Source organism: Mustela nivalis (assembly GCF_964662115.1).
Source record: "Mustela nivalis genome assembly, chromosome: 6".
Classification (NCBI taxonomy): domain Eukaryota; kingdom Metazoa; phylum Chordata; class Mammalia; order Carnivora; family Mustelidae; genus Mustela; species Mustela nivalis.
In genome coordinates, this window is record NC_139025.1 from 136,029,363 (window position 1) to 136,054,424 (window position 25,062).

The 25,062-nt window shown below is 36.6% G+C and overlaps 1 pseudogene across 1 annotated transcript in view; it reads left to right on the forward strand.

The window, feature by feature from the left end:
• The window catches only part of LOC309867648 (myocyte-specific enhancer factor 2A-like), a 301,652-nt pseudogene that overhangs the window by 229,681 nt on the left and 46,909 nt on the right, over positions 1-25,062 (forward strand). The window contains exon 2 of the transcript in view: positions 7,286-7,489. The product of the transcript in view is annotated as a myocyte-specific enhancer factor 2A-like (transcript). The remainder of the gene's footprint in view (positions 1-7,285; positions 7,490-25,062) is intronic.

A 25,062-nucleotide genomic window follows, 5' to 3' on the forward strand; every position in this document is an offset into this window, starting at 1 on the left:
TTTCGATTTTTTCCAAAGGTATAGATGAAACAAAGTGATTAAATTGCATAAAGAAAAATAAAAAGATAACATTATATCAAAACAAAGATTAAATTACACAGTGACCACAGAAGACTAGATTCAAGTGAAATCTTAAAAAGATTACTGAAGGAAAGCAGGAGATAACTAAGTGAATGGAAATGAGATAAGATTGTTCAGGGGGTTAGGGAGAAGGTGTTTGAAAAGGGAGGTAGATTAGAAAGGTCCAGCTTACATATAATTCCTTGGAGCATCTCACTGTGCCTGCAAGTTCAGAGAATATTGGGAACATGTCAGATGGACACAGAAGATAGCATAGTGGATCTCTCATTGGTAAAATCAAAAACAATTTAAACATCAAAAGAAAAACGGTAATGATTATAATGCATTGAATAAGGTAGCCTATAAGTTGATATGGACATGAATGAGTAAATGCATACATGGAGGAAAAGCAAACTGTCTTATAAAATGCAATTAGTAGTAAATGTAGATATAATGTATTATGAAATTAGAAAATCCCTATTTGACAACCACCATAGTAATTTTTAGGCAAGAATCGTGAATGGATTAATGGATCAGTTAAACTTTGATAAATAGGATATTTACATAAAATTCTATCCAATACTTACTAATTACAAGGGGGAAAATAGTAACTTTATAAGGGAAAAATCTTGGCAGACTCTATCTTAACCAAGTTAACATTACCAGTTGGGACAAATAGATGTCATGTGGATTTTCATGAGAGAGATTGTGGACAGAACATCACTTCTAAGTTGTTCCTGCCAAAAACATAGTCTAAAGGTAATCAGAAAGAAACATTAGACAAAGTCAAATTGAGAGATATATGACAATATAAATATAGCCTGTATTCTGCACAAGTACGAAGGTCCTGAAAGACAAAGACTGAGGAAATATTTCAGATTAAAGAGGTTGCAGTTTTCAGAAAGCAACAGCTAATTCTGGATTGGATCCTGCACTAGCAGGGGGAAAAAGGAAATTGGGAATAATTGAGAAATTTGAATAAGGTTTGTAGATTATAGTGCTATATCCTTGTTTTCTGATTTTGATAATTGTGTTTTTCTTTGTTTTTAAGAAAATATTTAGGGGCAAAGGGACCGTATAACCTCTACTTTAGTTTGTCCAAAGGAGTCAGGAAAAAAAGTGTGTGTATGTGTGTGTGTGTGTCTTTTATTTAGGGAAGGCAGTCATGGTAAAATGTTAACAGTTGGGGAGTTTGGTTGAAGATAAATGAAAAATGTGGAATATAAAGTTAATTTTATGTTACTAATTTCATATAAGCTGCTAGCAGTAAACCAGTGTTTTAGACTAAATGCTATAGATAAAATGAAAAAAGACTTTATTTATGAAAGTTGAAAGCGAAATATTAATATTTCTAGTTTTCAAAGTTATGTCTTTGGGGTCATCCTTGAAATATAAGTGTGTTCTTGTACACATTTTTCTAATTACTGGGAAAGCTCTTTTAGACCTGTAGTTGAAAGACCCAAGGATCCCCTTACCCAAGAATTCAACATTGCCACAGGATGCAAACAGCAAGAGGCTGTCTTTTTTCCATTGGACATTCTTTCCTGCTTTGTCGAAGATTAGTTGACCATAGATTTGAGGGTCTATTTCTGGGCTCTCTATTCTGTTCCATTGATCTATGTGTCTGTTTTTGTGCCAGTACCATGCTGTCTTGATGATGACAGCTTTGTAATAGAGCTTGAAGTCCGGAATTGTGATACCACCAACGTTGGCTTTCTTTTTCAATATCCCTTTGGCTATTCGAGGTCTTTTCTGGTTCCATATAAACTTTAGCATTATTTGTTCCATTTCTTTGAAAAAGATGGATGGTACTTTGATAGGAATTGCATTAAATGTGTAGATTGCTTTAGGTAGCATAGACATTTTCACAATATTTATTCTTCCAATCCAGGAGCATGAAACATTTTTCCATTTCTTTGTGTCTTCCTCAATTTCTTTCATGAGTACTTTATAGTTTTCTGAGTATAGATTCTGTGTCTCTTTGGTTAGGTTTATTTCTAGGTATCTTATGGTGCTGGGAAAATTGGACAGCCACATGCAGAAAAATGAAATTGGACCATTTCCTTACAACACACACAAAAATAGACTCAAAATGGATGAAGGACCTCAATGTGCGAAAGGAATCCATCAAAATCCTTGAGGAGAACACGGGCAGCAACCTCTTCGACCTCTGCCGCAGCAACATCTTCCTAGGAACAACGCAAAAGGCAAGGGAAGCAAGGGAAAAAATGAACTATTGGGATTTCATCAAGATCAAAAGCTTTTGCACAGCAAAGGAAACAGTTAACAAAATCAAAAGACAACTGACAGAATGGGAGAAGATATTTGCAAACGACATATCAGATAAAGGGCTAGTGTCCAGAATCTATAAAGAACTTAGCAAACTCAACACCCAAAGAACAAATAATCCAATCAAGAAATGGGCAGAGGACATGAACAGACATTTCTGCAAAGAAGACATCCAGATGGTCAACAGACACATGAAAAAGTGCTCCATATCACTCGGCATCAGGGAAATACAAATCAAAACCACAATGAGATATCACCTCACACCAGTCAGAATGGCTAAAATCAACAAGTCAGGAAATGACAGATGCTGGCGAGGATGCGGAGAAAGGGGAACCCTCCTACACTGTTGGTGGGAATGCAAGCTGGTGCAACCTCTCTGGAAAACAACATGGAGGTTCCTCAAAATGTTGAAAATAAAACTGCCCTATGACCCAGCAATTGCACTATTGGGTATTTACCCTAAAGATACAAATGTAGTGATCCAAAGGGGCACATGCACCCGAATGTTTATAGCAGCAATGTCCACAATAGCCAAACTATGGAAAGAACCTAGATGTCCATCAACAGATGAATGGATCAAGAAGATGTGGTATATATACACCATGGAATACTATGCAGCCATCAAAAGAAATGAAATCTTGCCATTTGCAACAACATGGATGGAACTAGAGCGTATCATGCTTAGTGAAATAAGTCAAGCAGAGAAAGACAACTATCATATGATCTCCCTGATATGAGGAAGTGGTGATGCAACATGGAGGCTTAAGTGGGTAGGAGAAGAATAAACTGGGAGGGAGACAAACCATAAGTGACTCTTAATCTCACAAAACAAACTGAGGGTTGCTGGGGGGAAGGGAGTTGGGAAAAGGGGGTGGGATTATGGACATTGGGGAGGGTATGTGCTTTGGTGAGTGCTGTGAAGTGTCTAAACCTGGTAATTCACAGACCTGTACCCCTGGGGATAAAAATATATGTTTATTTAAAAAAAAAAGATAAAACTCTGAATAAAATAAATGAGCTCATTGTGCTTCCAATAATAAAGATTGGTTTTGAGAAAAAAAAAAAAGAAAAGAAATAAACAGCAAGAGGTTCTTTATTGTAGTGCGGGGGCCTGCGTGTGGTCAGCAGCTCCTGCTAGCTGAGCACACCAGGCTGGGGTGGTGCAGGATTTTTATTGACAGGTACATACAAGTCCCGGATGGGACGGGGCCGATTGGCTGACAATTTGAACATTTGAAAAAGGGCATACTTGGTGTTAGTGGATTGGCTTTGGAAGACCACCGCGCGCAAAGAAAAAGGCGGGAAGGGGAAACAAAGAGGGGAAGTTAGATCTTATTACTCAGCAGAAAGACATCCTGTCTACGTGACTATGCGGCCCCCTGCCTATGTGGTCAGGTATCAGGCCATATTTTATGAGAAGGCTATTTGCAGGGAATGCCATATCTTGCTAAGAAACAGTTATTATGAAACTACCAGCTATCATTGTGTTGGGGGAGCCAAGCGGTTACAGAAAGGCAAAAGAGCAGTTAATTCATTGACACTTTGGGGAAAGGGTCTTTCATAGTAAGTTGGAGGAATAGAGAGACATTGTTATAAATCGAGTCCCTTCCTCTACTAACTCCTTCTTTCACCTTGAACTTCTTATTGCTAACTTAGAAGAAATATTTTTGAATAAGTATTTTTGGAAAGGATAATAGGGACTGGCATACTCTTTTTACTGATAGTGAACTATAGTTTGTTGTTGTTATTTTACTGATAGTGAACTATAGTTTTTTCTTTTGTTTTGTTTTAAGATTTTCTTTATTTGAGAGAAAGAGATAGAACACGAGCAGGGGGAGAGGCAAAGGGAGAAGCAGACTCCTGGCTGAGCAGGGAGCCTGATGTGGGGCTCGATCCCAGGATCCTGGGATCAAGACCTAAGCCAAAGGCAGATTGAGACACACAGGCACCCCTATAGTTTTTATTTTAACAAATTTTCTCTAATCATGCTTAATGGATATTGTGAAGCCGCATTACTTGTCTCAATTTTCATGCTTTTTCATAGCTCACTTAATTTGCAAGCCTTAATTTAGAGTAAGAATTATTATTGGAATAAATACTTTGTTGATTGTCATTTTCTTTCTCTTCTTCAGTATTAGAAGTATGGGAAAACATTTCTGACTAAATCTTTGCTAAACTCAGAATTTTAGTACAGCAGGTACATCTAGGTGCATCTCAAAACATAACTGATTTCAAGTTCAGTGTTTTAATAAGGGTATTCTTATATTCATTATATTCTTAAAGTGGTATGATACAAGGCCAGGATTCTAAGAAACAGTGTCACAATCATTAATGAAAGCTTAAAACTTTCTAATGACAAATATTATGTAAACAAAGTTGATATATTAGTGGGAAATTTGGGAAAGTATTTGTAAAACATAGTTAATATAGCTAAGGAGCTTTTACTTAGATAAGTAAAAAAAAAAAAATCACAAAGTATGAAATGGCCAAAAGATGGGCAATATAGAGAAAGCAAATCCCAAATGACAACAAATATAAGAAAAATATATCTAACAATTACTAGTTAGGAAATGCATATTAAAGAAATGAGATTTTTATTTTACATCTATCATACTAACAAAACAGTTGTAACATTTATATGAAAAAATTATGAAAGAGTCCATTAGTATACCATTTGACATAGAGGCATATCCACAAGGTGTGGTTGAATGACTAAAATAAAGAGTATTGATAGAGTCCCTGTTTTATCAAATGCTGACAAAATCCCTTATTATGTATACATGTATATATGAATATGGTTATATGATCTTGCATAAAAATGTGGAATGAAAAATACTAAGTGAAAAACACTGGTTAAGGGGTTAATTTTGGTTCAGAGGAAAGTAGGGAGGCAAGTATAAAACACTATTTCCATATATATATGCACTTATATAAAATATATATTTGTGTATTTATATTGTAAGGATTTTTTTTTTAGATTAATTAATAATAGATTTACTTTCACAAGGTGAGGAAAGGAACCATTAGGCACATGTAGTGTTAAGAGTGTTCCACAAGGAGGGAAAAATAGAAAAGTTCCCAGGGAGGAAAGTAGCTGGTGGTTAAGGAAGACACACACACATGCACATAAGCACACACACAGACACATGAATGAGGCTTACTGGATGTAAAGGAGAGTGATGGGAAATAACTTCAGAGAGATAGTTTGAAGCCAGATAATTTATTTTGCTTACTTAATGAGTTTGGATATTACTTCCAGTGCAGAAAAAAAGCTCTAAACTTCTACTTAAATAATTGGATGTATGTTTTAAAAATATCACTTGGTTATCCAAAGGATATGAGCATAGTCATTTGAAGGGCACATGCATCTCAGTGAGGGAAGAAAGGACCTGAGAATAGACTGTAACAAAGGGGTGAGGTAAGTGGACTGCAGGACTGGATGGAGGTTAAAGAATTTCTGGAGAGAGGATACAAAGCAGGAGAGCTAGATAGGAGGCAAAGTGGAATACAAGAAATTGAGATTTTGGAGGTGATGTTGATGAAGTTCTAGAACCTAGATGAGGTTCGGTGGGCTGAGGTCTGGTGCCGATGACCAAGAAAGAATTCTTGAGACATCTTTGGTGCAGAATGGTGGTTTATTAAAGCACAGGGACAGGACCTGTGGGCAGGAAGAGCTGCTGCCCTGGGTTGTGGGGATGGCAGGTTATATAGCCTGCAGTTGGGGGAAGGTGAGGGGGAGGAAGGTTTCAATGGAGTTTTCATATGCTAAGGAGGGCCTATAAGGTGCCAGGATGTCCCAGGCCTACCTGAGGCCTTGCCCTGGCGACTTGATCAATGTTGTCTTTAGACCAGCCATTAACATTAAGATAGTTGGGAGACTTTTTGGTGGGGTGTCACAATCCTGCTCTCAATCGTCTTTGTTAGTGAGATTTAGGACATTTGGAAGCCAAGGGAGACTCCTGTCTAGCAGGATTGTGAGCTCTGCAAATTAACCATTTGCTTATTGTTCATGCAGTCAGGGCTGCCTGAGGGATGCTACACATATACTGAGCAGGAGCAGATGGAGAGGGGGGTGCAAGGCGCCAGCTTTTGCTTTGTCTTCAGCCAGCCTCATGCTCCCTCATCAATGTGATTATTGGTGGTGGCAGAGTTAAAGGTGTGACAGTAGGAGTGGGTATTTAACATAGGGTGGATGTGGATCATTTGGAGGTTGGGGATGTTTTTGCAACGTTCTTTTTTTTTTTTAAACTGGGATACTGAAATCACCAGTTATACAAGTAGGGCTGGAAAGGGAAGTACCAGGTGAAAGATATCAGTACATGAGGGGGTCACATGGTGCCCTTCAAGAGGACAGTTATTGAGTGGTTTAAGTTTCATGGTGTCAGCTTCAAAATACCTGGGGCTTTTGAAGGAAAAGGAAGGAAAAATAACTTGTAAGATAGAATACGGAGCAAAAAGGACTTACTTATCTTTCCCGCTCTTGAGCATAGTAGATGTAATATTTAAAATAGACCAACAAATATTGGTCTCTGTTTGAGAGGACTTCAGGTGACAGGTTTCAGTTGGAAACTGGAAGAATATTCAAAGAAAAATTTGAGGACACTGGGGAATTTGTTGACCCTAGACTGTGAATTTTACACTGGATGATAAGGGCCCAGTGGTCAACTGTGTCCTCTTGTTTTTTGCGTTCTGCAGCAGGGATAAAGGAAAACTTCCTCAGGAGAGTGCTTTCTGAGGAATTAGAAGTTAAACGTGGAACACTAGTCTTGCGGCAGATGGGGGAGTAAGAGGCTCATGTGGAACGTGAGGCTACCAACCTTTTTCAGCTGTGGAATCTGACTCAGGATTAAAAGAGACCTCATCTTTAGGTAGCCTGTATTCAAGTACTGCTAATGCTTTTACTAAAAATATACCTTTTTTTTCTTTGATCGTCTAGGTTACTTTTACAAAGAGAAAGTTTGGATTAATGAAGAAAGCCTATGAACTTAGTGTGCTCTGTGACTGTGAAATAGCATTCATCATTTTCAACAGCTCTAACAAACTGTTTCAGTATGCCAGCACTGACATGGACAAAGTTCTTATCAAGTATACAGAGTATAATGAACCTCATGAAAGCAGAACCAACTCGGATATTGTTGAGGTAACACATATATCTAGTAATGCCTGAATTGCAGACATGATTATTTCTTCCCTTTAGTAACTTTTAACTGTCAGATTGCTTCACATCCACATTTCAAATCCGTTGTATATATATATAAAATACATAAAAATATTTAAAAACATATATTTAATTATATATATATAAAAAAAATTTTTTTTCTCCAAATCATTTCCTGGGATGATCTGATTATTGTATAATAATGTATATATATTTTTTATCCAAATAATTTGTTACAAGGATCTGATTATTGCTCTGTCATGACCCACTTAGGCTATATACATATCCTGTTTATTGAGACAAAATTAGGCTATTGTACTGTGTAGAGCAGTATAATACAGCATTTTATCTATGATTATTTTGTATGCATTTTAAAGTTAATATTATAAGAATCTATATCACTTGGGATAGTATGAAGTTACACTGTTAATATGCTTTAATCATTTCGTTGCATCAGTGACTACCCACAATTTTAAACACTAATGAAATGGAAGAAAATGACAAAAATAATACTTCTATTTTGTGAATATTATTTTAGTTGTGGGGTGGGGAGAGATTCTTCACTTTTTTTTCCCCTCCTTATCTGTTGTCCTTCAGTATTTCTAATAATTCTGCCAACCTAATTAAAGTGAAAATAAAAGGAATTTTTTGGAATTATTTCCATCTTACTCAGAAATAGGTGTTAAAGCAAAACCTTCAAAAAGGAGAATCTGTATGCCTTCCCCTATAATTCTTTTCTGCTGTAAAATATTTTTATAAAAGATAATTTTCCATTTATATTTCTAATGACATTTTAAATTAGCTTAATACTTTTGTCTTTTTTGTTTACATTTAGAGATTCTGTTTCATTTTTATTCAAAAAAGGAAATTTTTTCCCCTACTACTTCAAAAGTTACATACTTTTGCTTAGTTTTTATATTAGAAGACTATTTCAGTAAATTAGGGATTTCCTTGTGAAAATACTAAAACCGTGTGAAACGATGCGGAATTAACCACAAAGGAAGAAATGAAATCCTAATGTAGATTTTATATGAGTAATTAAAATTAAGATAAAGATTCTTTAACTATTGTAGTGTACAGGAAGCTAATTTACCTGCCTCCACTGATGAAATGCATTTTAAATTTCCTCTATACCCTATTACTCTACTGCAACCATTCATTTTTGGACAGTAATTGATTTAGTTTGTTACTGCGGGGGAAAAAAATCTGCTACTTATAGTTAAAAAAAACCTCTGTTACTTTTTAGCAGTTAATCAGTTGTTTGCAGTGAGAAGTAAAAGCATCTTCTATTACAGCTACAACTCATCTCTGTTGCTTGTTCCCCACAGTTTTATTTAAATGGCTCTTTGCTATGAACATCCCCTGAAATGTGTATGAAGTGTTCGATTTTGCTTTTGTGGTTCACTTCAGTTAAACAACATGGTTACGTAGCCAAACCCCTTAATGCAGTTGTGATTGTATCAATTTTAAGTTACTTTATATTAGCATTTATGGTATATCTTAATCACTTATGTGCGGTATAAATTAGACCCTTTCCCTATTAAACCATAATTCACTTTGAATTATGATTTTGTAAATTATGAGATCATTATTCAGGTAATCTTTTATCAGAGACTTCATAACTGGATTCCCTTGAAATGGAGAATATCCCTGGTGTGTTTAATTTAAAATGACATCTTATTTTAAAAATCTTTGTATCTTATCAAATGCTCCACTGCCTAAGTCAAAGAAATAGAGTTGACTTTAATAATGCCAACAAATAGATAGTTCAAGCTAGTTTCATTGTAGAAGGCAACCACCTCCTTAACCCTAACTACTCTGCTCTTTCATTGCAGCAGTAGTTGTTCTTGGCCCCTGGAAGTTGAGGGTACTTCGCACAGCCTAAAGTTTACTTCCTTAGAGAATATGAAGAATATAGTCTGATTTAATCCTCACAGAATTTTCAAACTACCTCAGTCTTCATCTCTGTTGTGGTCAGCAATCAAAGTGTAAGAGAGTAAATCCCAAACAATTTTTAGCAGTCTCCTATATTACAGTTTACTTTAGTGTGAAGGGAAACTTCGCAGGTCAATTATCAATTGGGAGTTGAATGTTTTCTTTTTAAGTGAATTTCTTAGATACAAGTGAACATGAATATTATGTGGAGTTCTGAATTATATAAATACAGTGGGTAGAAGACATATTGGCTTATAAGGGATAAATTTGTTGGTAGGATAAATTATAAGGCTGAATTTACTTTGTATGTGAAGCTGACTGAATTAACCTTCATTATAAAACAATGGTGGTTATCCTAGATACTCTTTCTTCCACATATAAAGGTAATGGAACTGCAGCCTCACTAGTGGTGTGCATGTGTCTGAGTTCCTTTTATCAGTGGTGGTGATGGCTTATACTAAGGGAGCTATGAAGATTATTGTGAACCAAACTAAGATTATAGGATAAGAGTAATGACAGATACATATAGAACTTCCTATGGGCCAGGCATTTCCAAGTGCTTTACAAATATCTCATTTAAAGATACTGTTAGAATACCATTGTAAGTATTTTTTTCATATAGTGTTTCATATAGTTTCCTTTCAAACAGTTGTAGTCATTGGAAGCACATTTTTGTCCATTTAACAGAAATATTCAAGGGGTTCCTGTGTGCCATGGAGTCTGCAGAGTGATGTTATTTAGTGATTTCTGACTCAGGCGCCAAGACTATTCTTTCTACACATAGTTTTGTAAACCAGTGAGATACACTTGTACCAACTGAAGATTTTTTTATCTGTGAACGTCTAACAAATTGGTGTAATGTTCTGGGTGGCTGAAAAGCCATCTCCTGTGACTGAGTTCATCAGCTACAGTAAATGGAAGCATAAGTGACTCACTTTAGAGTGTTTCCTAATGCAATATGGTTGTCAGTGAGACTAACTGAAAACTTTGAGAACAACCTTCATAAGGCCTCTAACATGAATTCATTTATTTCCTATTGCATGTAAGCTGATGAAGTTCCAGAACCCAAGTCAGGTTCGGTGGGGTGAGGTTCAAAGCTGACGACTAAGGAAAGAATTCTTAAGACATCTTTGGTGCAAAATGGTGGTTTATTAAAGCACGGGGACAGGACCCGTGGGGAGGAAGAGCTGCTGCCCCGGGTTGTGAGGAGTGGCTGGTTATATACACAGGAGTTGGGTAGGTGAGGACAAAGGGGTGTTCAGAAGGGCTATTGGGGCAAAGAATACTATCAGGATATTGAAGGCTTAGTTGCTATCAAGTAAAGACAATTGGGAGTCTCCTGGTGGAATGTTACATTCCTGCTATCAAGCATCCCTGTTAATGAGATTTAGGTTTAGAAGAAATTTAACTTTATTTACTTTTCCTTCTACCTCTGCCTCCTTCGGTTTTTTATGGAGGGGAGGGTGACCTTAGGGATTGAGGAACTGTGTTCTGTGTCTATGGAAATTGAGAAATTGATAAGGTAACTTCTTTGTTGTAAATCTCAAGGACATTTGCAAACCAAGGGAGACTCCTGCCTTGCAGGACTGTGATCTCTGCAAGTTAACTATTTATCGTTTTGGGCAGTCAGGGGTGCCTGAGGAATGCTACACATATGGAGGGGAGCGGGTGAAGAGGGGGTGCAAGGCGCCAGCTTTTGCTTTGTCCTCAGCCAGCCTCCTGCTCTCTCATCAAGTTACTCTTTAAGATCAGTAGGATTTTACTTTCTCCCATATTGCTAAAAAGCTATACCTGCAAGGATGTACATGTATTAGGCCTATGGAACTAGATCTAGTAAGTTTTTTGGGAACACAGTGAAAAAAATATATTAAAAGTAGTTGGTATTTAAATATTATGATGATAAACAGATAAAAAGAAAGATGTGGTTCTCACATTTTATCTATCTTTTGATTTTAACCTCAAATTTAAGAAACCCATATACAGAATGGTGTTCTATCTTTGCTGTCCCTTGTTTCACATTACTTATATTTTGAAACTAGTTTCTTAAAATTTTAACAATTACAATTGATAAAAAATAATTTCTCTATGGCTTTAAAAAAAAATCAACAGCATTTCCATATTTTAAATTGCATTTAGATATTTTAAAGTCTGTAATGTCTTGTAGGATGTAAATACCCCCTACATTCAGAAAGCTTAAATAAATGAAAATGGAAACTTACACATTAGTCAATTAGATAGTGTCATTAAGATAAACTTTATAAGAGACTTCATAACTGGATTTCTTTATAATGGAGAGTATTGCTGCAGTGTTAATGGGATCTTATTTGAAAATGCTTATACACTGCTTTTTAGGAGCTTATTCCTTTAAAAAATGGGTTTTACTATATTTACTATATTTCATTAGGAGACATTCTGTAAAGAATGTCATCAGAAATATGCATTGTACCTCTCCATGTTATTAAGCATTGATAACAAAAATATGTGGCTTTTTGTTTGGTAATTTAGTTGAAATGTACAAAGGCAATGTTATAATCCCCCATCTTTCTCTTTTCAATAAATTAAGATTTAAAAGCTTATGAACTGTAGTGTGCAATTTGATAAGAACATTGGATTTGTCTTAGAGTATTAGAGAAACTAGCAATGAAAATCAGTTGGTTACCGTTATTCATACACGTGTGTGTACATTGTGTTTACACTAAACAAAAGCCTAGGGCCAATAAAACATTTCTGTATCAAAATAAAAATGATGCTAAAGCCACAAAGTGAGGATTTTAGCAGCTGCTAGTAAATGCCTGAGAATAGTTCTGTATCTACTTTTCTCTTTGCTTCGCTTTGCAGGAATATTTGAAATATGATATATTCCAGTATATAAATATTTTAAAAATAGTTATGACTTGGTGATATTGGAGAATATTCAGCAAATAGCTTATGTGGTGATTCTGATCACTGTGCTGTTATTTAAGAATGTAAGAGACCATGGCCATTTACCTCTTTAGTTAGTATCTTGTAAACTGTTCCCAGATAGAGGTATCTTCCTCATGACAGGAATACTGTAGTACTTAAAAGAAAAATTTCTCTTGTACTATCTTATTTGATCTTCATATCCAAGGTATGCTTTTTCAGAAGTGGGGATTGAGACTCCATTTGCCCAGAGTCATTTAGCAATTTAACAGCAGAAATAGGATTAGAATCTGGCATTGACATTATAGCCTCCCTTTGCTCCCCAGTTTATTGAATCCATTGGAGCTTTGGAATATTTCGTCATAAATGGATGAAGGTTTTTTTATATAAGTCAGTGATGTATACATAAAATGTAGCAAACATGAATGAGTTTTCCTCAAAAATAACAGAAAATGAGTGGGGATAATTGTAGTAAGAATAGTAGATAACTTTTATCTAGTTGCTAATTTAGCCTGGTACCTTCTGGGGCTTTTACTTATTTCATCTGATTGAACCCTCTTACTGTCCTTATTTCACAGATGAGGAATTTGAGACACAGTGATAAAATAGGATGACAATAATTCGGATTCTAAAGAAAGAGAAAATCTGCTTTTTCAGAGTCTTACTCATTCCTCCGACTTTCAGATCACAAAGAATTTAGAAATTACCAATATCTTAAAAAAGAGGAAGATAGGGAATCAATATAAGGTGCATCTACCAATTATTAAATAAAAAGAGCTGGTAGTGAAAGTTGACCATGGCGGGGATACATTATTTGAAAATCCGTGGCTCTCAGAGTATAGTACCTTGACCACCAGGAGCAGCATCATAAGAGAACTTTTAGAGATCTGAGGCTACTGAAGCAGAAACGCTGAGGGGAGGTCTGAGCAATCTTGTATGAACTCGAGTTAACTTGTCCTAAGTGGTGTGAGCCCAAAAGCTTCAAGGTAACATGCAGTCCCTGGGCAGTGGTTATCCAGCTTCTTAAACATTTTTATTCCCAAGAATATCCCTGAAATCATTTTAAGCAATGAGCAAGAACAAAGTGTAACTTGTAAGACCTTCTAAGAAAGCAATCCAAAATAGCATGCCAATTTCGGTGTGAATTACAAACTAGGGGACACGTTTCCAGTGGGTTACCTTCTAACGGGTTACTTTCAATTCACTTCTGCATGGTTATAAGTGCTTCTTTGAATGTATATAGAGGGCCTGGTGCGGATGTGTGGGCCATGGATTACAGTTCCTCAGTTGAACAAAACAGAAAGATAAAAATGATTTTTGTCTCCTGAGATCATCTAGTACTGACCTTATAGAATCAGAAGCATCATTATACTTCGGTTTTCTGACAGTATTACAATGTTCTCAGAGAATCTTTCTGAGCCAATACTTTTTTTTTTTTTTCTCCCCATGTTACAGATGAGGAATGGAACAGACAGGGAGTGTTTAAGAGGCTTGCCTAATGTTTTACAGCGCTGCAGTGGAGCGGCAGGAAAAGGGGAAAAATAATGAGACAACTGAAGACAAGACAAAGCTTCCCTCCACCTCCAGCCCCCTGCCCTGCTCTTTTATTCCTAACAGAGCCTGATGCAGCAGGATGGTGATTCACAGGGCGAGGCACGAAATCCTCATGGCCCTCCTCCTCTTCTCACTTGTCCTGCACCATCACCTCACGCAGCAGTCACCATAGCTCTCGCAATTTCAGTTTGACTCTTTTTATTTTTACTATGTATTTGAATATTATTATTTATCATACAATTATTGGTTCTCACGTATGTGCTTTTTAAGGAACTGTGCATCTCTGCTTGTGATTTTTATTTTCTTGAGGTCAGATTTTTCTCCCATCGAAGATTGATGTTGCTGATATATGAACAGGAGTTCATGTGGGAAAGGGATGAGGGATCACTTTATAATACAGCTTACATTTCTCTACTGCATTTCTTGTGTTCATCGATGAATACCTATGTATCTTTTTCATGTCTCTTTGGGTCACAGATTGAGTGTTTTAGTAGTTAGCATCAGTAAGTTGTTCTTTTTCCTCTGAAGTTCTTTGCTACATTAGCCACATTTTTGGCCAGTGAGAAAAAGGGTACAGAGGATTGGGGGAGTGATCAGAGCAAACTTCCTCTCGAGGTAACACCATCATCTTAGTTCTTTAAAGGACAGAGTTGGAGAGCAAAAAGGGTAGAAGAACGGTGTTCTAGCTCAAAGGGGCAGCTTATGTGGAAATTGGGAAATGAAACCTAGCACAGCTATTTTATGGAGTTAAAGTCAGCCAAGCATAGCTGTAGTAGTATAGTGTGAAGAGTGGAAATGGCCAAGATCTGGAAAGGAAACCAGATCCCAGGGAGGTGTATAAGGCCCTTGACTTTCTCCTGAAGGCTTGGGTAGCTATTGAAAGAGCTGTGTCTAAGTTTTATGGACTCTCTTCTCTTTCCAAGCAGTACCTTGTGTTCAAATCACACTGTAATTTTGTTTGTTTGTTTGTTTTTGAAAGGGGTTGAAAAGGGAGGAGGAAAAGGGTAAAAATGTTGACTATAGTGCATTATTTTTACATTTTTAATTTATTGTACTGATACTTACCATACCATGTGCAAGGCATTGTGCCAGACACTGGGAATAAGTGGCCATATCTCCGCCATTTTCCTAAAAGCTATTTTATTATCTTTCTACAGAAGTTCTTTTGTTAGATACATTTCAGTATAGATTCAAGACACTTAGAATCTCAAGGTTTTGATGTTTTCCATCAAAGAGTAATCATTCAGCATATAAATACTATCTTACTATTAGAGTTATAAGCTTATTTAGTGCAAAAGATGCAGGGTACTTACCATGTTTAAGGATGTTCTGTGTGTGCCTTTAGAGTGAGAGATCGATAGAGTGTAAGTGATATTTCTCTTATAAAGTTGTAGCAAGTGCAGACATGCAGTTTTTTTTTTTTTAAAAAATGGCCATTGAAACACATAGCTCTTCTTAAAATTAAGGAGACAATTTGTATAGTTTTTATATTTATTCTGATGTTATTTTTGTAGCTCAGCTTTGAGAGAAGCTCTAGAGATCTAGAGTCTAAAGAAAGGTATCTTTGTTTTTTTTTTTAAGATTTTCTTTGTTTATTTGAGAGAGAGAGAGAGAATGTGTGCATAAGCAGGGGGAGCAGCAAAGGGAGAAGGAGAGAAGCAGGCTTCCCGCTGAGTAGGGAGCCTGATGCAGGGCTTGATCCCAGGACCCCAGGATCGTGACCTAAGCCAAAAGCAGACACAACCAACTGAGCTGACCAGGGACCCTGAGAGATATCTTCTTATCATAGATTAGTCATAATCCTACTTTTTAAATTTACAATTACACATTCAGTGCTTGACCGAATAAATCCTTCCAAATGGTAGTATGAACTTCCCTTATTTTGGAAAAGTAAGCATACCTTATAATTTTGTAGGTTTTGTTTGGTGTGTTGATTTGTGAATCAAATCAATTTTGGATATGTGCTTTGATACTTGTGTGTCCTAGGGATATTCTGTGAAGAATCTTATTGTATGTGTAGGCACACTGATATTTGATTTTATTTCTTACTCAAAGAATAGTTCCTAAAATTTTGATTTTAATTGATGGGCAGTAAAAGATCAGAAGTACGCTTTTAAGATTGTTTTTGAAATGTTAATGATTCTTGCAACTTGTTATGTAAACTACAAGTCTGAGTCTTAGAGAATAAACCAAAGCTTGAATTCATATTGGAATTTACCTCTTGTAATTTGACAGGGAGTATTGTTCTGTGCTGCTTTGTTTTTAAAGAAATTTTCATTCCATATAACTGCTTTGTTATTTTGTGGTAATTTCTGGGCTTGAGTTGTTATTTCCAAAGTCTCTTGAAAATCTCAAAAAGCTTATGTTCTGCAAAAACCCTTAGAAATAGTAACTAGTATTTGTAAAGGAATTTTTAAAAAATCAGTTTGCTTTTTCATGCTACCAGTGGTCTTATAGGATTGTTCCATTGTATGATATAATTAAAATATTTTTAGTGCTATTTTCCATATGTGTTATAGTTGGATTAAGTTTTTAAAAATTGTTCTGTTAGTTTGAGGTATAAAAAAATCTATCAGTTATGTTCTGTACAACAACAGAAAGGAAGGGTTTTAGATGAAGATTTAGGCATTTTGTGAAAGGTGGTAATAATTCTCAAATTCTGTTATTTGAGACTTCACTGATTAGGATCTAAAGTAAGTTTCTATATTTAGTATTTATAATTAGCATTTCTTTGCTATACTGATCTGTTATTTATTGAATATTTATGGTACCTATTTAATAGGAACAGAAAGTAGAATTAAAGTTCTAAATCCTGGGGCGCCTAGGTGGCTCAGTGGGTTAAAGCCTCTGCCTTCATCTTGCATCATGAGCATAGAGCCCTGGGATTGAGCCCCACATCAGGCTCTCTGCTCAGTGGGGAGCCTGCTTCCTCCTCTCTCTCTGCCTGCCTCTCTGCCTACTTGTGATCTCTCCCTATCAAATAGATAAATAAATCTTTTAAAAAAAAGTTCTAAATCTTGTGGGTATTCAGTATCAATTAAAATAATATATGCATAAGCATTTTTTAAAAAAGATTTTTTATTTTTAAGTAATCTCTACATGCAGCATGGGGCTCATACTCACAAGCCCAAGATCAAGAGTTGTATGCTCTACCGACTAACTCAGCCAGGCACCCCATGAAAGCATTTTGAAAACTCTTTTGTATTAGGTTGTTTCTGATTACAAGCAACAAAGACCTGACTGAAACTCACCTTTAAAATAAGGGTACTTGTTGGGGCGCCTGGGTGGCTCAGTGGGTTAAAGCCTCTGCCTTTGGCTCAGGTCATGATTCCAGAGTCCTAGGATTGAGCCCCACATCAGGCTCTGTGCTCAGCAGGGAGCCTGCTTTCTCCTCTCTCTGTCTGCCTCTCTGCCTGCTCGTGTCTGTCAAATAAATACATTTATTAGCAAAGTCTTTGCTAAAGAACATCAATATTCTTCCCACTGGATTCCCAAGATCTTTTAAAAATCTTTTTAGAAAATTAAAAAATAAATAAAATAGGGGTACTTGTTACATCACATAAGAAAAAATGCAGCAGTGTGGTAGAGATTAGGCTCTGCTCTGTTGAAGTAGGCTCCAGGTTTCTGCCTTCTCTCAGGCATCAGCTTTGTCCTCATGCTGGCTGGTGCATATTGACAGTAGCAGCTCCCGATCTTACCTCTGCACATGGCATCATCTATAGCAGCATTACCCAATAGAACTTCTTGTGGTGATGGAAATGTTCTCTATTTGTGCTGTCCAGTAGTGGTAGCCATTAGTCATATGTAGCTGTTGAGCACTTGAAATAGAAATAGTGCCATTGAGAAACTGTATTTTTAACTTGTCTACCATATTGTTAAGCACCAATATAAAGCATCAGAGATGTGTTGTGTCCTAGAGTTTTCACCAAATGTCCTGAAATTAACTCTATTATGCTGGCTTGGATAACATGCTTCCACACTCCTCCCTGCAGTACACTAATCATGGTAGCGAGGAGAAAATGGAAAGTGCTGATTGGCTTATTCTTGCTAGATACTCCACCTCTGAGAGGTACTATGAAGCTACATTGATCCAGAAAGTTTCTATTTGCATAGATGGGGATAGACCTGTAGCTCAGTGGAACAGGGCACAGAGCTCAGAAACAGACCCATACATTCATGGTCAGTGGACGTTTGACAAAAGTGCTAAGGTTAATCAATGAGAAAAGGAAAGTCTTTTCAATAAATGGTGCTAGAAAAGCTGGATATACATAAAGAAAAAATAAACCTTAATATTACTACACATCATACACATGTCTGTGGAGTAAAGAGTTTGTATGGGTGAATAATAAAGGTGAGGAACAGACAGACTGAGTGTAGCTGATACAGTGCCTTGAATATCAGGCTGTGGTGTTTGACCTTTGTCTTACAGGCAGTGGGCAGCCTTTAGAGGTGTTTAAAAGTTTAGGTAGTCAAATAATTGTTACAAGAATACTAATCTGGCAGCAGATTACCAGCATTTTAAAGAGGTTTATAGCTTTTAAAAATAGACTACAGATCTCATCTTTTAATTATGATAGTCTTTAGTAATGTTGAGATTTTATGAAGAAGAATGCTGTTCCACTTAGTTTGAATGAGGAATGGTGATTAAAATGGTGGTTTAGACTGTGTCCTAAAGATTATGGAATATTGACATGTCATGCTTTTTCTTAATTGATCTATAAAAAAATTGAAGAGAGCATCATTTGTAGAAAAGGAAATGTTTAGAATTTACCCATAATGTGAATGTGATCAAGTATAAGTATAAATAAGCTTTGTAATGTGATCTCCCTTAATGTAACAATTTACAGTATTTTTATTTAAAGTCATTATTTATTATGAAAAAGTGACCAAAGTTACTGTAAAAGGGAGTTTATTATGAGAAGGTTTGGAAAACCCTGATCTAGTTCTGTACTTTATTTAAATGATAAGAAAGCAGGAGTCCAAACAAAGCCAAGGACTGGTCCAAGATCTTACGAGTTTGCAGTGACAAAACCAAGACTTAAATAATGTTTTCTTGAAGACCCTGGGTCTATCTCAGAAAGTCTTTGCTAAAAAACATCAATATTCTTCCCACTGGATTCCCAAAAATCAGCACACAGCTTAATAATAACCTGTACGGTTGAACTAAAAGCATTGTTGCTTCCTTCAGTTCATTTATACTCTTAAAACTTTATCAGGGACGCCTGGGTGGCTCAGTTGGTTGGGTGTCCAACTTGATTTTAAGTCAGGTTCACAGTCTCATGGTGACAGGATCAAGCCCCACGTTAGGCCCTGCACAGTGTGGAATCTTGCTTGAGATTCTCTGCTCCCCTGCCCCATACACACACTGTCTCTCTGTCTCAAATAAATCTTTAAATTAAAAAACAAGAAACAAACATCAGACGTTACCCAAAAGTGTTAAGGACAAAAAGCAATGAAGTATGTTTAAATGGAAATAAAGTTCAAGAATGAAAGAATGTGATTCTCTTCACACTGTAATACTGGAAATACTGCCTTGATTGCTGTATTGCCCCCATCTTCCACATTGACTCCCACGATATATTATTTCCAACCTTTAGAAAAGTAAACAGACTTAAAAAGAAAAACATACAAGTGCTTCTGCTCTAATGCATTCCTGAAAAATCTCATAAACTCCAAAACCTGTGCAACGTTGTGTTTTGATCAACACAAACTAAAAAATAATTAGTAATTGAAAAGAGAATTTGAACTGCTCAGTGAGACAGCTTAGTATGTAGTTAGTGGCTACCACAGTAGGTGTTATAAATGCACAGAATTGATTACTTGAGTAGAAGTGTTGGCAACATTTAATTAGAATGGAGATAGTGGGTCTTAGGACAGTGCAGATGACTGTGTAGCAATGAGCAATGGAAGGTGGGGGGGGGCTTGCCATTAAAGTGAGCATGGGAAATATTACAACCTTCTTCAAGGCTGGGAATAGTCCTCTGAAGCCCTCGTTTTCAATTTCTTTTTTTCTTTTTTTAAAAAGCTCTGGCTCTCAGGAGGCCTTTCTCCTTTCCTGCTAAAGGTTGCCACTTTCCTGGCTCCCCTTTCCTAGGAAAAATCCCCAGTGAACCAGAGTGACTTCTTTATACTGACACCATTCCCTATTTGTCAGTTTCATGGCACCTAATTTACATTCCAAAACACATTATAGTAGAGCAGACTGTATTGTTTAATCATAGAAAGAGTTTTGCTTTTTTTTTAAAAAGCAAATTTATCAGCTAATATTCATCTGAATAAGCGGCTGCTGTGTAAAAGATTATTCTGGGTGTGGGGGGAGTTGTATTATTACTGGTTTCTTTTAAGGTACAAAAAATAGCTGTTTTCATAGATTCTATTGGCTTTTGTTTCCTATAGTTCTGTTCAGTGCTAATCTTAATATACCTGGGTATAAGACTCAATAGGTGTGAATTCCAGTGTGATTATTCGTAATAATGGTAAAGATTTCTAGTGTTTTCTGCAACCTGCATAAAGTGCTTTCACACTACCTGATATCTTTATAAATTATTGCCCCCAAATCCTTCACTGTCATGTGAAATTGAATGATTGAATGTTCAGCAAGGCAACGTAGTTTAGCTAGTGGCTACCACAACGTAGACACATTTGAGATTAACTTTTTCTCTTTTTATTGAGATATAATTTTCAGACCATAGAATTCACCATTTAAAATTATAGTTTTTAATGTATTCAAAAGTTTGTGCAACTGTGCATGCTAATTCTAGAACATTTTCATCAACCGTTCACAGTCATTTCCCAGCTCCCCTTACCTTCTCATCCAGGCAAACACTAACCTTTTTTGTGTGTCTATGAATTTGCCTATTCTGGATATTTCATATAAATGTTCTGTCTTGTGTCTAGCTTCTTCCATTCAGCATAATACTTCCAAGGTTCATTTATATTGTAGTATGTACCAATATATCATTCCATGGTTAAATGATATTCCATTGTATGGATAAACCATATTTTGTTTATCCAGTCATTCATTTATGGACATTGGGTTATTTCTACTGTTTTATTGCTACAAAAATGTGGCTCTGAATTTGTGTACAAGTTTTTGTACGGACATGTTTTCATTTTTCTTAGGTATGTACCTAAGAGTGGCATTGGCCAGTTTGTATGATAGCTCTGTGTTGAACTTTTTGAGGAACTTGACAGTGGAATTCTGTAGAAAATATGGGACTCCTTTCCACAATTCAAGGAAAAGCAGAAACATCATCAAAAAACTTTGTAGATGTCATTAGAAAATATTTGGTCAATTTTTTTCTAAAACATTGTTGTTGTTTTTTTTTTTTATTTCTGTAATGTTGGATCAGGTTATCTGGACCAACCCTTCTGCTGAAGACAACTAAAAATACTAGAAAAATTGTACAAAAACTTCCTTATAGTATCAAAGAGCTGTTAAGGAACATGCCAGACCAAAATCTAAGAAAAGGTAAGATCCTAAGAGGTAAAGAAGTATTTAAAATTCTGGCTACCCTGAGTCATTTGCCCACCAGGATAAAACAGTTGAAAACTGAGCTTCAGGTTTTGTTGGATCCAGAGGCAAAGAACAACTCATTACATGTAGGTTTCCAAGCCTAATAGATCGCCTCCCATATCAAACTGGGACCTCAGGAAGAACAAAAAGTCCACAGTCTTTTCTCACTTGAAAAAATTGCAAGGGGAGATCTGTTGTCCTGAACAGATGGGGGAAGAGGAGAATAAGAAAAGTAAGAAAGAGAACCTGTCTCTGTGGGTTGTAAAACAAGTACCAGCATTGTGTGGGACTACTCATTGTCCAAAATCATTTAACACAGGAAGCCCGGGAAAACTTTTGCCTCAGGTATCTGGAAGAAGCAAATTGATATACTTTTTGAAGAAAGGCACTTTATTCAAAGCATCAAAAATCTCTTTCAAATAACCTTTCAAAACCATAGAGCATACCTCATACAAAGATGACTGACCATAAAAGAAAATAAGACACCATAAGCAAAATGCAGAAGAAATAGCAGAAACTAACATCTAAATACTTCAGATACTCATTATTATACATAGATTATAAACAGTTTCACTCTGTTTTAATAAACAAGCTTGAAAATATCTGCAAGAAACAGGAAAATCTGAAAGAAGTAATATAGCAAAATTGAATGAAATACTTAGAGCAATGAAAATTCACAAGAATTTGTGAACTGAAACAGGTTATCTGGAGGCTCACCACAAAGAGATGAAAAGGTAGAAAATATAAGATGTTGAGGAAAAGGAAAATTGGTTGGAAATTCTAGCCTGAATTTTTGTTGGCTTTCTAGAAGGAGGGGAAGAGAGGATGAATATGATGGGGGCAGATGCGATATTTGAAGAGATAATGACAATTTTCCAGGATTGGTTTAAGGAGTTCAACAAATCCCTTGCAGAATAAAAGAAAAAAGAATATATATATATATATATATATATATGTATATATATGTGTATATATATGTGTATATATATGTATATATATATATGGAGTAAAACTACAGAAAACAAAGACAAAGAGAAAAACATACAGAGCAGTTTATCTTCAAAGGAGTAGTGACTCTAAATAGCCGCAAATGAAAATCTCTAGTCAATGAAATGATATCCTGAATGTGTTGAGAAGACGGAACTTGTAATCCAATTTAGAATTCTATATTCAGAGAAAATGTCTTAAAGAATGAAGGCAGGACACCTGACTTACATGCCCAGGAAACCCCACTGCTTCCTTTCTTCTGGCTGGCAGCAGGGAGGCCACACTATAGCTGGAGGTACTGTCAAAGACATGAACTAGCAGGAATTCATCAGTGCTCTGGCAGTTTTTGCTGAAAAAAATTGGGGAGCTGAAAGCCCCTGCATGGGTAGACACTATAGCAGAAAGAGCTTGCTTGCTCCCTGTGATGAGAATTGTTTTGTTTGTTTGTTTGTTTGTTTGTTTGTTTGTTTTTTAAAGATTTTATTTATTTGTCACAGAGAGCACAAGCAGAGGAAACAGCAGACAGAGGGAAAAGCAGACTCCCCACTGAGCAAGGACTCCCTCCCAGGACCCTTGGATCATGACCCAGGCCGAAGGTAGCAGCTTAACCAACCGAACCACCCAGAAGTCCCTGATGAGAACTGGTTCTACACATGGGCTGCTTCCACAGCACGGCACTTGTTTCTCTAGGGTGGTGCTGGGGTCAGCTCCATAACCAATATCTACGGGGGACACCAGAGAAATGGGTTCATGCCCAGCCACTTCAGCAGAGGTTCTAGGAGCATGGCCCACAAGTCCTCCAAAACTTAGGAGCTGAAAACTATGAAGAAGGACCAAGAGGGAACCTGCACACTGACACATCAGGGACAGAGAAATCTGGAAAGAATCACCAGACAGGTATCAAGTGCCACCAGAAGTATTAGAACAAATGCTGGGTTAATAAATTGGCTCATTCATTTAAAAAAAAAAAAAAAGCAAAAAAACTGTGTATCAGTTTTGCAACTAAACCATGTCAGGCTTTTGAAGAAGGGGTCCAAAACCCAAGTCAGACTGTCTTGGTAAGAAAGCAGTCTTCATGGGAAGATCAAATGATCTTCAGAAGCTTCCAGTAGACAGTGACCCGTGTCTCTGTTTCATCAGTGAACATTAGAACCTAGTAGGTACTCTCAGTAAGTTTTGTTGGAAAAAAAGAAGGCAAATTAAATTATTTTTACAATTAAAACACACACACACACACTAAGAAGGGATGGTGAAAACCAATAGCCAAGGCTTTTGAAGATACACTTTCCTGACTTCATGGTGCACTGAGAACCAAGTTTATCAAAATATTTATGTGTGAAGATTTGCAACAGAATTACATTATCCTCTGTTGATAGGCTGATGCCCAATATCTGGGTTTCTGTGAGTTAAGGGCCCCCTCAAACTGTTGGTATTGCTCAGGGTTAAGGGAAGAAGTATCATTGTCATTTATTGGGATCTTTACACTCAATCCTAGGAGTATCATAGAACTTTTAAAATTTAAAGAAGCCATATTTTGAACATGACACACTTCTTACAGAGGAAGATAGGAATAAGATTATGGAGGAACTGGAGAAGGAGCCAGAAGGCATTGCCTATAGCTATATGCAAAAGGAATGTGCTGTCTTCCCAAGGTTGAAGTGTTTCCTGATCCCAAGCCTCTCTGTGTTCTCCCTTTCATTTATCAGCTGATTAATGCAGTCTGTTGAACCAGCTGAACTAGTACAGTGTGGTGGAAAAAGCACTGAATTGGACATCAGAAGATTTAGATTCTAGTCCTAGTTCTGCTATTTAAGAGCTGTGTGATGTGGTAGGGTTGAAGGCAGAGTACTTGGGTCTCTCCTAAGCTTCATATTCTCCTTTGTAAAGATAGGAGGTTAACCTAGGTTGCAATGGTACCATTTAATTTGTTTTTCATCAGCTATCTTAATATACTTTTTTTGTGTATGTAAAATCTCAGGATCCTGTTGTGCCTCAAATATTTTGACTCAGTGGACAAATTTTCAGAAAAATAAAACTTAACAAAATGGAATCATGAAACTATAGACAACCTGAATAGTCTTAATTGTGAAGTTTACCACAGAAGAACTCCAAGTCCAGATGGCTTCATAAGCAAGGACTAACAGATTTTTTAAGGAATAAATAATGCCAGTATTTCTAAACTCTTTCAGAGAACAGAAGAAGAAGAAACACTCTTTTCTCCATTATATGCGCTAGCCCAACTTTGATAGCAAAACCAGGAAGCAGAGTTCGAAGAAGAAAAATCAGAAGTCAGCCCCACTGAACATAAATGCAGAACTCCTAAACAAAATATTAGTCCACTCCTTTGAGCTCACATCTTTTTTAGTGGAGACACTTAACTTGTTTTCATGTTGATCCATTTTCTGTACTCCTTGGGCATGCATATAGACTCTATCAGCCTCTCTTTGGGAGTAGCCATGTGACTAAATTGGCCAATGGAATTTGAGTAGAAGTGACACATGCTGGTTCCAGGGCTGATCTGTCAAATACCTCCCACATGATCTTCATACTGTCTCTTCCCTCTTTGCCTGCCAGGTGCAGAGAATCCAGATGGGCATTCTTGAGGTCTTATGTGTGGAAGCACAAGATAAATGAATCTGGGCTCTGAATAATCTCATGCAAG